Source organism: Zootoca vivipara, chromosome 7, assembly GCF_963506605.1.
Source record: "Zootoca vivipara chromosome 7, rZooViv1.1, whole genome shotgun sequence".
Lineage (NCBI taxonomy): Eukaryota > Metazoa > Chordata > Lepidosauria > Squamata > Lacertidae > Zootoca > Zootoca vivipara.
In genome coordinates, this window is record NC_083282.1 from 21767849 (window position 1) to 21783350 (window position 15502).

Sequence of the window (15502 nt, forward strand, 5' to 3'; positions counted from 1 at the left end):
CCATTGGAAGAAATCCCAGGCGGCAGATGAGCCCTCACCCATTTCTCCTTTCTGAACATGGGCCTGAAGATAAGAATGGAGCCATTGTAATACGGTGTCTTTGATATATCCATCCCACTGAGCTAGTGGAGGAAGATACCATGGTCAATGGTATCAAAAACTGCTGAGAGATTGAACAGAAGTAACAGGGTTGCACTACTCTTGTCTCACATGATAACGGTAATCCATCAGGACAACCATCAGATTGTAATAATCAGCCTCATCCAGAAATATCTGCAGTTGCTCCACAATCACCTTCTCCACCACCTTTGCCAAGAAAGGGGCTGGGGCCAGTTATTACAGCTAATTACACTCCGCTGGGTCCAGTGTGGGATTTTTAAGGATGGACCAATTCCGCTTTAAGGGTAGCATACAACCCCACATCACATGGAGATAGGTTTACCGCACCTGTGGACCCATTTAGTCACCCCACTCTTGGCTAGCTTTAAAAAGGCAGGATGGTTTGTTTGTGTGGAAATTGATATTGTCAAGACATCAGATTGCAAAGGAGCTTAAAGTAGATGCAAGGGGAAGCTCAGATCTGCCGTTTTTGGTGATTCCCCTGTTAAGGCAGGAGTAGGGTACCTCAGGTTCAAGAACAAAATGCAGTTCTCCAGGCCCCTCTGTCTGACTAAGCTGCATTGTATCCTTGAGTTCTGATAATGCTTCTTGCTTGCCTGGGTGAAAGATAGGGTTGGAGGCAAGCAGGAAGAAAGCCTACTGCACAAAGGTCACTCTCTACTTTACCTCTATGCTGACACATCAGCGGCATGTGAATATTGGAAGGTTGCCTCAAAGGGCTGAAGAAGATTCCCCATCTCTAGCATAAGGGGAAAGATTGAGGCACTCATTGTTCATAACTTACCCTTCCAAAATCCTAAACGATGTACATCCCAGTAAAAAGCTCATTGAAGAATCTTCTCCTGGCAGGGGAATTGTTAAAGGTAAGCAACTGTTTACTTGCTGTATATAGCATTTTTCAGTGAAATGTCAGATCATCTTCTAGATCCTCCCAAAATTTTACAGTCAATTGGAAGTTTTTCAATTATTAGAAGCAATAGGCAAAAGGAATAAGCACCCAGAATGAAGAAGTATTTTAGTATGTGGCCTAGATCTGGTTCATCTCTTGCGCCTTGGGTGAAACACTCGGGTGTCACCTTATTGCTTTAATGAAATCCTGCAGCTCTCATATAGTGAGAAAATAATAAGGTAAGCAACTTTATTCCACTCACTGGAAATTAGATATTTCAGGCATGAGACTTAGTAGTAGATATTCAGCCTCAGGGAAATGTCTGGTATAAAAATATAGATTTTTAACATTCAGTGGGGGACAAGGAATACCATAGATACCCGAGATACTTTTATAGTAAGCAAACAAGACTAAACAGCTGTCTGCTTTTAATCTAGATATCTTGGATCCATTTGTGCTGTGTTATGCAGCCTGTAGAATTATGTCTGTAGAATTATGCTAAGTTGTACCATGCACATTGTGTGTGTGTGTGTGTGTGTGTGTGTGTGTTTAAGATGCATACTTTGCACACTGGTGTTTCTTGTTTTTAAGAGCGAAAATAGTGTCGAGAACAGACTGTCCGCTTTGGGAGTTAAAATGTTGCACTTGGATCTGAAGACAACTGCAGAAAGATTCCTTCTATTTTCCAATTTTCTGGTTTGAGTTCCACCACTTGTATAGTCAAAATGGCACCACAAATGCACAAGAGGGATTTATTAGCAGGAGTGGGGGAGCCCCAAGCTTAGTAGTAGTAGTAGTAGTAGTAGTAGTAGTAGTAGTAATATCTTTTGGGGGGAACCCTAAAGGAGAAGCTCTACTCCTGAGCTATGTCCTTTTCACAAGCACATGTGCTCTATATCCATAATGCTTAATAGGCAATAATAATTTCATTACAAGGTTTGATCAGAGTTTCAGATTTTGCGGCAATGAATTCAATCCAATTCTGTGCATTCATATCTATTCAAAAGTAAGGTTTTTTTCCCAGTGGCGCACCCTAATAACACCCTAGTGGAGGTGGGGAGACTGCTAAAAGTTTTACCTGCTAAAATAAAACATCAAGTACAGATTTCTTCTTTTTACTTTGAAAAAGGTGATAACTATATCTAATAAACCTATTAAAACTTGGATCCTAGTGCCATGTTATTCACAGGGTATTTCTTGATGGTACCAAATCCTGAGTCACGAGCAGAATGTGTTGTTACCTCAGTTCACATTGTGAGCATCTCTGTGTATGTGTGCATACTGTAAGCTGTTTTGCAATACTGTGAATCGTGCATTTCTTGACTCTGAAGAACTGGCTCATATATTTTATCCTAACAAGAGAATAGTCTCTTCCAGCTACCTAGGGCTCCATATGCTTACCAGGAAGTACGTTCCACTGAACCCAGTAGGACTTAGCTCAGGGGTTCCCAACAAAATTTTCTCGAGGACCCCTCATCGAGCCGCTATTGTGACAAGGACCCCCATTAATTCCTAATCCTAAAATTAAAAAGTGAGAGCCAAATTAAGAGTCTTTTAGTTACAACAGAGTACTCCAGTTAGTTTAATTTTTCAGTTCTTAATGAGATGAGTTAAATCTGTCCTTTGAGTCCATTATTTCTGAAATATTAGGTTCCAAACTTGAAACTTTCACTCTGAAATCCGACTGCATGTCGAGCCGATTCCTATATTTGTTTTTCATGAAACACATGGAAGAAAATGCTTGCTCACACCGATATGTGGTTGCAAATAGAAGGATCTTTTTCATTGCCTTATCTCCAAGTTTCTTGTACTCCTTGCGTGCTGATGCCCAGAAGTCTGTAATTTTATCACTGATGAAAATGTTTTTCATCGTACCACAGCTGGACAGATCCACAAGTTGATCTTGCTCTTCTTTTTTTTGTGTATTTCTTCACAGCTGAAGGGATTTCGGTCAGGTTCAGGGAAATACTCTCTAAAAGTGGTGGCTAGGCTGCGTAGATGCTCGGCTACATTGATCTTGATCTGGTCAGGCAAACTCTCCTCTGATGACTCCAAGAATTGTTTTAAAGTAGAAAAGTTAGTTAGTGACTTGTTTTCTATCCTTGACGCCCAGATCTGACACTTTTTGACCATAGCACTAATCTTATCCTCAACTTTGAACATGTTTACATTTTTTCCTTGTAAACTCAAGTTTAACACATTCAAGTGTTCAAACACATCAGCTAAGTACGCAACTGAGCAAAGCCAAGAGAAGTTAGTGAGAAAATCCGCGTACTTTGTGTCAAGAAGGAAGAGACGAACCTCGTCTCTAAGTTCAAAAAATCTTGACAAGATCGTACCTCGAGAAAGCCATCTTACTTCCGTATGAATAAGAAGTTGCTCATGCTCACTGCCGATCTGTTTACACAACAAAGAAAATAATCTGGATTGCAGAGGTCGAGTTTTAATGTAGTTGATGATTTGAACTACTTTAAGTATCTTTTGCAAGTCTACACAAATCCAGAGTGGACTCCCTGAGTGTCTTGCACACTTCCTTCTGGCAACTCCTGCAGCCCAACTGGTGCCAAATGTATTGCTCGGCTTTCCTTTGGACCACATCAGCGAGGCTGAAAAGGGGGTGTCTTATAATTTTGCAGCCCAGGACCTCCATATACACAAAGTGACCCCCAGGGAGGTCACTTTGGTGCAGAGGCACACTCCATTAGAATCATAGAATCATAGAGTTGGAAGAGACCACAAGGGCCATCCAGTCCAACCCCCTGCCAAGCAGGAAACACCATCAAAGCATTCCTAACAGATGGCTGTTGAGCCTCCGCTTAAAGACCTCCAATGAAGGAGACTCCACCACACTCCTTGGCAGCAAATTCCACTGCCGAACAGCTCTTACTGTCAGGAAGTTCTTCCTAATGTTTAGGTGGAATTTTCTTTCTTGTAGTTTGAATCCGTTGCTCCGTGTCCGCTTCTCTGGAGCAGCAGAAAACAACCTTTCTCCCTCCTTTATATGACATCCTTTTATATATTTGAACATGGTTATCATATCACCCCTTAACCTTCTCTTCTCCAGGCTAAACATACCCAGCTCCCTAAGCCGTTCCTCATAAGGCATCGTTTCCAGGCCTTTGACCATTTTGGTTGCCCTCTTCTGGACACGTTCCAGCTTATCAGTATCCTTCTTGAACTGTGGTGCCCAGAACTGGACACAATACTCCAGGTGAGGTCTGACCAGAGCAGAATACAGTGGTACTATTACTTCCCTTGATCTAGATGCTATACTCCTATTGATGCAGCCCAGAATTGCATTGGCTTTTTTAGCTGCTGCATCACACTGCTGACTCATGTCAAGTTTGTGGTCAACCAAAACTCCTAGATCCTTTTCACATGTACTGCTCTCAAGCCAGGTGTCTCCCATCCTGTATTTGTGCCTTTCATTTTTTTGCCCAAGTGTAGTACTTTACATTTCTCCTTCTTAAAATTCATCTTGTTTGCTTTGGCCCAGCTGTCTAATCTGTTAAAGTCATTCTGAAGTGTGATCCTGTCCTCTGGGGTGTTAGCCACCCCTCCCAATTTGGTGTCATCTGCAAACTTGCTCAGGATTCCCTCAAGCCCATCAAGCCCATTGCCTCTTGATACAAATGGATGCCAACAACAACAATTAATTATAATATTGCATTTTATTGTATTACACTTTGAATATTATGGAAGTAAAAGAAGCAAAGAAAAATACAATTAAGGAATTATACAGCATACCACAATTTCTACAACTGCAATAAAATTTACTAAGTGTTCCCCCAAGACCATCAGCAATATTAAGGTGGTCCGTTGGCACATCGCCCCAAGGAATCCTGGGAATTGTAATTTGTTAAGGATGCTGGGAAATTGTAGCTCTGCTATGGGTAAACTAGAGCTCCCATAATTTTTTGGGGGGTGGGGGTTCGTGTTTTGAATCTGCTGTAAAGGTATGTATCATGTTTCACAACGGGCAAAATGCTTGTTTTTTGGGGGGAGTAATATCCATTTCCATTTGGTTTTTTAAAAAATGTTTTTAATACTGAAATATTGCACACAGTGATATTTCTGTAACAAAGGCTGCCAAGACCTCTTTATATATAAAAAAGAATTGTGGCCCGTATTAGTTAGTACAGTATGATGGGCGTTCCTTTTCCAATTGGATATTTTACATCAGGCTCCATGTCTTGGGCCTGACCTGATCCCACCCAGATCAAAGCTCCATCCCATTGACCCACACAGCCTGTTTGCTGTCACTTTCCTCGCTGGGCAACATTTGCTGGAACTGGGGGAGCTGGAGGCACGAGGGAAGCGGCTGGAGGAGGAGGGGGAGGTCCTGATTGTTCCTGCGTCTTTGTGTGTGTGTGTGGAGAGAGAGAGAGATGTGTCGTCGGCTTCTCTTCTCCTTTGGAGAGGCTCCTGAGTCGCAGGTGTGACGTGAGCCGCAGACAATGGGCGCTTTGAGAAAGGAGGCCGCGCTATGGGGGCAGGGAAGCGGCGCGCGCTTTGGGTCTGGCGATCTCCAAAAGCTACGGCGCAGGGCCGAGTCAGGAAAAAACTTTATAAAACACCTTTGCATCCATTTAAACACCACCGCATTCCGTTGATTCAAGCTACAGGACCGTGAAAGAACTATAACAGTGACAGAACGCTAACAGAACTCTTCCAACAGAGCAAAGCCTCTTCTCCCTCCTCCCTATGTCCCAGTGAGGGAGAGGGTGGCAGCAGCAGCGCGTTCGGGGGCCCTCTGATGTGGGCTTCAGCGCGCTCGGAGGCTCGGGGGCTCTCTTTCTCCACCGGAGCGTCGGCGCTCCGCGATGTAGCCTGCCCCAAGGCCACGGCCGGGCGTCCTCGGCGCCGATCCGGCGTGGTCGCTGGGGGGGGGGGTTCGGCTAACAACGCAGCAGCGGCTGCGGTTTGGGTTGCTTTTTACCGTTTGGGGGCTGATTTGGCGGCGCTGGCACGGTTGAGTTTAGGAGCTCCACGCCAGCGTGCCCACCGCCATCTTGCCTCGCCGGAAGACCCTGTTGCGGACCCCTCCGGCATAGCTCGCGGACCCCTGGGGGGTCCGCGGACCACCAGTTGGGAACCTAGGACAGCTCATTCTTCTGCCCTTTCCACTTTCCATAGAATCATAGAATTGGAAGGGACTACAAGGATCCTCTAGTCCAATCCCCTGCAATGCAGGAATCTTTTGTCCAATGTGTAATGGCTCAAACCCATGACCCTGAGATTAAGAGTCACACACCCTATTGACTGAGCTACTCCAGCTGTGCTATCCCAGCACATAGAATCACAGAATCATAGAATTGTAGAGTTGGAAGGGATACCAAGGGTCATGAAGTCCAACCCTCTGCAGTGCCGGAATAATCTTCAAGATTATATATATATATATATATGTGTGTGTGTGTGTGTGTGTGTGTGTAAAACACGCTTTTTGCCCCAGGATAGCATAGCAAAGCAGTGCAAGTTATTCTTTCTTTGGGTACAAAATTCCTATTAGAGCTTCAAATGTGAATATCCTAAAAGCAACAGTGTTGTTTTTCATAGTTAATAGATCTCCGATGAAATTTGCTGGGGTTGCCAGGGGACATTTGGAGGGACTAATAATCTCAAAATGCTCAAATTGCAGCCCAATTTGAGAAGTTGTGGTCTTCTTTTAGCAGCACTGGAAGTAAATACAACCACTTCCACTAGGGCTATTCACTCAAGCTGCCTGCTTTTCTTTCTTTCTTTCTTTCTTTCTTTCTTTCTTTCTTTCTTTCTTTCTTTCTTTCTTTCTTTCTTTCTTTCTTTCTTTTACTACTCAGGACAAGGTGGAAATCAGACCGGGCATGAGCCAAATCATGGCCCCACACTTTTTTCTGTGGAAGATGATAGGTGCTCTGCAGGTTGCTATGGTCTGGCAAACTCTAGCTGGATCCCAGTACTTTTTTTTTTTTTGCATACACATCATAAACTGCAGCACCTAAAAGCAACTATGGAGAGGAGGGAAATAATGCACCTTCCAAGGCAGCTAATTAACACTCTTGGAGGAAAACACACTTATCGCAGTGTTCAAAAAAAGCAGCGAGCACGTATGAATAGTGAACTTATTAACCTGTGGAGAGGGCACAGTGGCCAGAACAGAATACAATTAGTGTCCCTGTAGCTATAAACACGATTCAACCAGCATGACTAGAAAACACCAGGGTGATTGCATAAATGCAGAAGGGGAAGCTATAATCCAGGGATCTCTTAAAAAGAGAAATATGCGACTCTCATTTTGCAAACTTTATCTTATTTGTTAGCTGCTTGGCACAGGGCAGTCTTTAGGTGACATGCAGTTGAGGTTTAAAACTTCACATTTTGTCAAATGCCTGGGTGAAAAGGTGACCGGAAGCCAAAAAGATGTCAGTATTGGCACCAGACAGACCTCACATTCCACAGACAAGGGGACCACAACAAAACAGAACCTCTCCCTCATTGTCATTCTCCAAGCCTCCCTTGGAGGGGGCATAGGGTTACAGATGGTGCTCATAAGGCCTGGCTATGTTCTTGTTGGGAGAGATGGTCAGTCAGGTATTCTGGATCCTGAGCCATTTAAAGCTTTGCGGGTGTCACTGTGGGTTAAACCACAGAGCTTAGGGCTTGCCGATCAGAAGGTCAGTGGTTCGAATCCCCGTGATGGGGTGAGCTCCCGTTGCTCGGTCCCAGCTCCTGCCAACCTAGCAGTTCGAAAGCACGTCAAAATGCAAGTAGATAAATAGGAACCACTACAGCAGGAAGGTAAATGGCATTTCCGTGTGCTGCTCTGGTTCGCCAGAAGTGGCTTTGTCATGCTGGCCACATGACCTGGAAGCTGTATGCTGGCTCCCTTGGCCAATAATGCGAGATAAGTACGCAACCCCCAAAGTCGGTCACGACTGGATCTCATGGTCAGGGGTCCCTTTACCTTTACCTTTAAGCTTGAATTGGGTCCAGAAATGTATAGGCAGCCACTGCAGTTGTGCAAATACTGATCAGACTACTTAGAATTGTAGAGTTGGAAGGGACCACAAGGGTCATCTTTTGCCCAACGAGAGGCTTGAACCCCCACCCTGAGATTAAGAGCTTCATGCTATACCGACTAATACCTATCAGCAGTCTGGCCACTGGCAGAGGAAAGCCCAGATGAACCCTCAAGCTCCAAGCCTGGTCCTTCAGGGAGAGTCTGACCCTGTCTGGAACAGCCAACTCCACTCATGAACATGGAAGATAGGGCTAAATCTTGCCTAGAAATCACCCCCTGTCTCAAGGTCTGATTCCCGTGTTTTAAAGAGAAAGCATGAGACCCAGGCCTTTTAAGACCAAGGATGAACCTGCGGCTCTCCAGATGTTGGACTTCAAGGATTTGGGGAATCCAGCAACAGCTGAAAGAGCCGCAGATTCCCCACCCCTGTTGTAGACTGTACCATGTGTCCCCAGATGTTGTTAGGCTACAACTCCATCGTATGATCACTGGCCCTGCTGACTAGGAATGATGGTAGTTGTGCTCTTAACAGCAGGCTTCCTCAAATTTGGGCCTCCAGCTGTTTTTTACCTACAACTCCCATGATCCCTAGCTAGCAGGACCAGTGGTCAGGGATGATGGGAATTGTAGTCTCAAAACATCTGGAGGGCCGAGTTTGAGGAAGCCTGCTTAACAACATATGGGGGGGGGGCAAGGTCATGAAACACTGCTCTAGAACATAGGCCGGTTAATAAAAATTTCTCTTCCAAGTGCTGGCTTTTTTTCTATGCAAGAAAAAAAAACATTCAAGAGAGATTTCCCCACCATTTGTGTTCTGTAGCATCAGAAGTCCCAAAGAAAGGAAGGCCACGTTTGTTTGTTTGTTTGTTTGTTTGTTTGTTTTTCCTGATTAGTTGTCTACGATGACTTGTACTGAATCCAACCAATGGTCTGTCTAATCTAATACGGTTGGTGCTGACTAGTTTTGGCTTTTCATGTCTTGGGGTTTCCCAACTCTGTTCTATTTTATCCTTTAGCTGGAGATGCTGAGATTTTGAATATGAGGCCTACAAAAAGCATGTGGGTTAGCAATGAGCTGTGCACTACTTTCTTGAACGTTTGCATGTTTCAAGTCTGAGCGCTGGCATGAACAGCTGACTATGGTGCTAAGCTGCTCTAAATCCTGATCTTGACAGCTGGTTCCAGTGTTAAAACTCAGAAAGCCCTGAACCAGACACATCTATCACTTTTTTATTATTGTTATGAAAAAGCAACTTGTTCCATTTGCAGTATCATCGCAAGTGAGGCCACTCCAAAAACAAAACAAAACTATAAACAAGGACATGTAGGCTCATGCTTCCTGCTCCTCTATATATTCTATTTCATGAAAAATAGAACATTTGCATCACCCTTTGGACAAACTGCCCCAACAGTGTTTGCTTGCCAAAAAGGAGAACTGTGAAAATTCACATATGGGATAATAAAGATGGGCAGGAGACTGGATGTACAGTCGTACCTCCGTTTACGTAATCCTCTGGGTACGTAAACTTCAGTATGCGCGTGTGGCAAACCCGGAAGTATTTTACCAGGTTTTGCCAAGTGTGCATGCGCAGAAGCAGCCCTCAGGTTGTGGAAACCTCAGGATCCGACCAGACCTCCAGAACGGATCCCGTCCGCAACCGGAGGTACCACTGTATTCGCACAAAACATTGCATCTTCTGCCTTGGTTCTCAGCTGAAGGATTAAAACTGTATTTGGGCAGTACATATTCAGGTTGCAGGCAAAGGGCTCATGTGATGGAATGGTTCTTCACAAAACACAATCCAGAAAACTAGATGTTGGAAGAGAAGCATTCTAGTATAGCTTTCTTCCTGTCATCTACTTTTTGGTATGCTTCAGAGTCCCTTTCCATCCTTCTGAAATGATGCCGCCCACAGAATAGTTACCTCAAGTTCAACCAATTTGTTCATGGCTATTTGGAGGAGCACAATATGAGTAGATCCCCCACCCCCCCACCCCCGTTTTAGCAAGCAGATTTACACAGTCAGAAGCAACACTTAAGATGCAGTAGGTACTTGTCGCTGACATCAGAAAATGTCAAGTTCATCAGGCATGTTAAAGAGAAGAAAGACTATTTTAAGCCTAAAAAATTAAATTGGATCCTACTTATTTCATAGCAGCAGTACACAGATTTGATTTTTTGCTGTTGATTTGCAAAGAACAAGCAAGCAGCGTTTTCACCAAGCAGGCAAAATGTAGGGTCTATTCCATAGATGGAGGAGAAATAGGAGGGATGGGATGGGATGGGATGGGATGGGAGGGAGGGGTGTAGCCAGGACTGGGGCAAGCTGGGGATGGGGAAGGAGAGGTTGGATGGGGGTCAGGAACCAGAGCAGCAGGACCCATCACCAGAGCCAGAGGGCCCCCTGTTTCCATGAACATGGTGGCCTCTGAGGCATAGGGAGCAGCAGGAGGGGCACTCTAGGAATCAGAGGCAGAGAAGGGCCCACAGCCCAGCTCTCTAGCTGGCCAGGTAGGGCTCACTAGCTCTGGAAGGAGAGAAGTAGGTTTGGAACAGGTGAGCCTCATCAAGCCCAGGTGCTGCAATCAGCATGGAAATTCCAAAAGGAAGCAGAGCTGAGGTGCCGTGTCTGCTTAGCTGCCCATATTGATGGGCCTTGGCTTGGATGCTCCATGATTTCTGTGGGACTGTGCTTTGGTTTGGACACTGGGCACATGGATTAACCCTCGACTGGGGTCTCAACATGCTGATTTGCTGTCAGGTAGGCCAAGGGTTCAGGACAACTTGCCTGTTTCCTTCACTATGTTGCCGCCCAGTAAGCATTTGAATGGAACCAGTTCACAATATGCCAATTAAGTGTACTGAGCATTAGAAATTGCTCATTTTGTTTTTAAAGCAGCTAATGGAATTCTAACAGAGTGGTGAAACTTGAAAGGAATAACTGGCAAGGGTCTGAATAAACATGCGGTTGATGGTATTAATTGTCATAATATTGATCATATTTGATTCACCAGGCAATGATCTACAAAAGGTATTTTTAATGATGGGGTTGTAGTGGAATGTTCTGAATAGGAATAGCTCTGTTCCACACCAGTTGAAGATAACTTCAGCTTGGAATGTGGAGAAGAACAATTATATCTAGGTCAAAGAGCTAGTTCCCACCCACCCAAATACTGTATAGACCCAAAGGTGAGAGGGCCTCAGGCTCAGGGACCAAATGAAACCCTCCAAGAATCTCTGCCTGGCCCTTAAGACTTTCTCCAGGCCACAACCCTTTACTGCCCCCACTTTATGCCCACCTTGGATGTTTCTGCCTGACTGGAATATGTCCTCAAACTCTGAACGTGTCTTTTGCTTGCCTGCATGAAAGATAGGGAGGAGTGTGTGACTGTGTGTAGAAACCAGCCTACAATATACAGTCATACTTCGGCTCCCGAACACCTTGGGAGTCAAACGTTCCAGCTCCCAAACAATCAGAAACCAGACGTGAGTGTTCCGGTTTTCAAACATTCTTTTGTAAGTCGAATGTCCAGCGGGGCTTCCGATTGGCTGCACTTTGGTTTTCGAATGTTTCAGAAGTCGAACGGATTTCCGGAATGGATTCTGTTCGACTTCCAAGGTGCGACTGTAAAGGTAAATTGTACATCGGTTGCTCCACTCAGTGTAGCTGAAGGAGTGTCTCCACCCCCAACGTTCAGCCCAGACACTGAGGTCCAGCGCCAAGGGCCTTCTGGTGGTTCCCTCACTGAAAGAGGTGAGGTTACAGGGAATCAGGCAGAGGACTTCTTGGTAGTGGCATCCACCCTGTGGAACACCTTCTCATCAGATGTCAAGGAAATAACTATCTGACTTTTAGAAGACATCTGAAAGCAGCCCTGTTTAGGGAAGTTTTTAATGTTTGATATTTTATCGTGTCTTTAATATTCTGGCGGGAGCCGCCCAGAATGCCTGGGGAAACACAGCCAGATGGGTGGGGTATAAATAAATTAGTAGTAGTAGTATTTCTCAGGCTCTGCCCGCCACTGCCACCACGTGGTCCCTGGGAGGTTTCCCCGAAGGCAATGTGGCCCTTGGGATGAGAAGGGTTCTCACACCCTGCTCTAGAAGTTCAGCAAGAGTACAGCACCAAGAGCCAGGCCAAACCCACAGCAAAGTTAGGAACTGAGTTTTCTCCCTATAGATAAGGGTTCGTTTTCCCACTAGGTTGGAGCAGGAAATATCTCTGTGCATTTGGAAGAGAGCAATGCTCCCTACCTCCCAGCTCTGTCCTCATGTTTTGTCATATCAGTATTTCTGGAAGTAAACAAAAAATTGCAAGAACTCGGGCCAGAAAGGATAATTTCAAAAAATATTCACAAAGTTTTATTCAGGATAACTTCCAGTAAATATCAACATCAGGACAAGGCCCTGTTTCGATGATTCTTCATCAGCGAGGTTTCTTAGGGCTAAGTGTTGCAAACATACTTGGTACACTTAGACCTAAGAAACCTCGCTGATGAAGAATCATCGAAACAGGGCCTTGTCCTGATGTTGATATTTACTGGAAGTTATCCTGAATAAAACTTTGTGAATATTTTTTGAAATTATCCTTTCTGACCCGAGTTCTTGCAATTTTTCGTTTACTTCTGGACTTTACCAAGAACTCCAATTTCTACTGTAATATCAGTATTTCTGCCTTTGGAGCTGATGCGCTCTTCATTCCCACTTCTGTTTGTTCCCACCGCCGCTGTCATCCTGCGCTGTTTCAGCCATACACTATTCCGGGCTTTTTAATCTATCTTCTGTAGTTCATTTTCCTTTCATTAATAAAACAATGACCTCTGCAAATAAAAATCAAATCAGTGTGAAAGTCTCATTTGATCAGGGTTACTGTTAATGGTTACTTAGAAAATGAGTTCTTATTTCAAGTGCCTGATTAATGGATCTAAGACTTAATCAATTACAGATTCCTGATTACTTTTGCCAGAGAGTTAATAGGCCATTGATTACCTTGGGTTGGGTGTCTGAGTGCACACGGATCAGAACAGTACGTGGACTCCTTGCTTCCCATGTCCCGTCCCCCTGTCCCCCCCCCCCCGGGCAACCACCACAGGAATAAAAGTGGTGCCTCTCAGCTTATGGCAATCTTTTCGTGTGCTCTAAAGTCTTTGCCGCCTTGCCATCTCAATCAACCAATAATAATGACAATAATAATACTTTTATTATTTGTACCCCGCCCATCTGACTGGGTGGCCCCGGCCACTCTGGGTATCTTCCAGCATATATAAAGACGTAATAAAACTTTAAACATTGAAAACTTCCTTATACAGGGCTGCCCTCAGAGGTCTTCTAAAGGCTGTGTAGTTACTTGGCACTTGATGGGAAGGGCGTTCCACAGGGTGGGCACCACTAAAGAGAAGGCCCTCTGCCTGATTCCCTGTAACCTCACTTCTTGCAGCGAGGGAACCGCTAGAAAGGCCCTCGGAGCTAGAGCTCAGTGTCTAATGGGGATGGAGACAGGGCTGAGGCTGTTTAGGGTTGATTGAGCAAGTCCCGTTCCATTCTTTGCAGAAATGACCCAAGCCATTTTGCCGCCTGAGGCAAAGGACAAGATGTTTTATTTCCCGTTCTGTGCACAAAATTTGACTAGACCCCCAGGTTGACTCTTCCTTCGGCACTGGTGATGGAACAAATCTTCCACTGCACCCCAGGGCAGCAAGCTAGCTTAGGGGCTGCAGGGCAAAGGACACACATTTCTAGCCACTTCCCACCCCTCAGAATTTGCCACCTGATACAGCTGCTTCAAATTGCCTCATGCAAGCGCTGGCCCTGGTTCTTTGACTCGTTTTTAGCATTTGTGTGAAATTCTTAAGGATGCAGCCATTAAACCATCAAAGCATTTGCCTATTTAATTGGCGGGAAAGTCCATGAATTAGGTGCTCAGTTGCTTACTTTGGAGGCTGTTTTGGGTGTGTGAGAAATGTATGTTTCAACTCTTGACCGCCCTTCATCTGAGAAGACGGTATATGACTATATTAAAAAATATTGCAAAAAGTTTAAAAATCACAATATTTAAACTTCATAAAATATACATTATGTGGCAGTCCTCTTTGGAACTCTTAAGTGTTATGTGCAATATTCATCTAATGTATTCTGTCTGCAAATATTTTTGCTTGCGCAATGGAACTATCCTCATCTCCACACACATTGAGGCTAGCCAGCGACCCGGGATTATGGGAGTTGTAGTTCAGCAATGTCTAGAGAGAACCACAGGTTAGCCATCCCTGAAACATATACAGTGGTACCTCTACTTACGAATTTAATGCGTTCCGAACGCACATTTGTAAGTCGAAAAAAATTGTAAGTCGAATCCCATAGGAATGCATTGGGAGAAAAAATTCGTAAGTAGAAGCAACCCTATCTAAACCGCATCCAAGATGGCGGACGGAGCTCCATTCGTAAGTAGAAACATTCGTAAGTAGAGTTATTCGTAAGTAGAGGTACCACTGTATACCTAATTATCTCTCCAAGAAGAGAAAACCAGCCTGTTTAATGTCCTCGGTGCACGTGGCTGTACTACTCTATTTCTTTCAGCGACAGAGTAGTTTTCTAGAGCTGAGAAAACTGCAAGATCGGGAAATGCACACTTCGTTTGGTGCCAGCAACCTCATAATCATTTAATATGGTTGCCAGCCACAGTATTTACACACTGCAGCTGTTTGGAACGATTCAGCTAATCAAGGAGCATTAAAATGTGGTTGGTTTCTCCCCCCTCCCACCACCCTCTTCAGCCTACCAGCTTGTATATGATGATAACAAAATAGTTGTAGCATCTCTTTGAAGCTGACATTTCAGCTACACAGTCATTTCCATGTAGGAAACTGCCTTTTTCCTATATGCATGCCATCAAATCTGACAAATCAACATACAAGTATATCGTTCATTGGTTGTACAAGTGATGGGGAAGTCTTGATTTTATTTAGATTTTGGATGTGTTTCTTTTAAAACTTGTTTTTAACTTTGACTTCAATGGACAATTTCAATGTATAGTTTGTAGTCTTTGTAAAGATCTAGAGGTTTTATTTACAACTGAGCGGTATATGAATTCTATTAAATAATTCCTGATTGGCAGTGATAAAGTAGGCTTTGACTACGAAATGTATGTGCTGTATATTCATCACATGCTAATGTGTACATTAGGTGCATTTCCCTTGTGGAAACGTTACCCATACAGAAATTTCCACCCCGATCAAAGGAGCTGCAAAAACCTATTTTCCGTTTGCAATGTATGTCCTTTGTGAAAGTGAATGTGGTATATGGATGCTTGAAGGGAGATTTTGAAGTTATTCTATTCCACATGGTGTTTGGGGAAAGCAGAAACTAGAGCAGAGAGGGGGGAGATTGTGTTGCCAAGAAAATGGCTAGAGCTACAAGCCTAACCCCAGTGTGGGGTAAGCCCCATTGAATACAATAGGGACTTCTCAGCAGACAAGGAGAGGATTGTGCTGTGATTTAT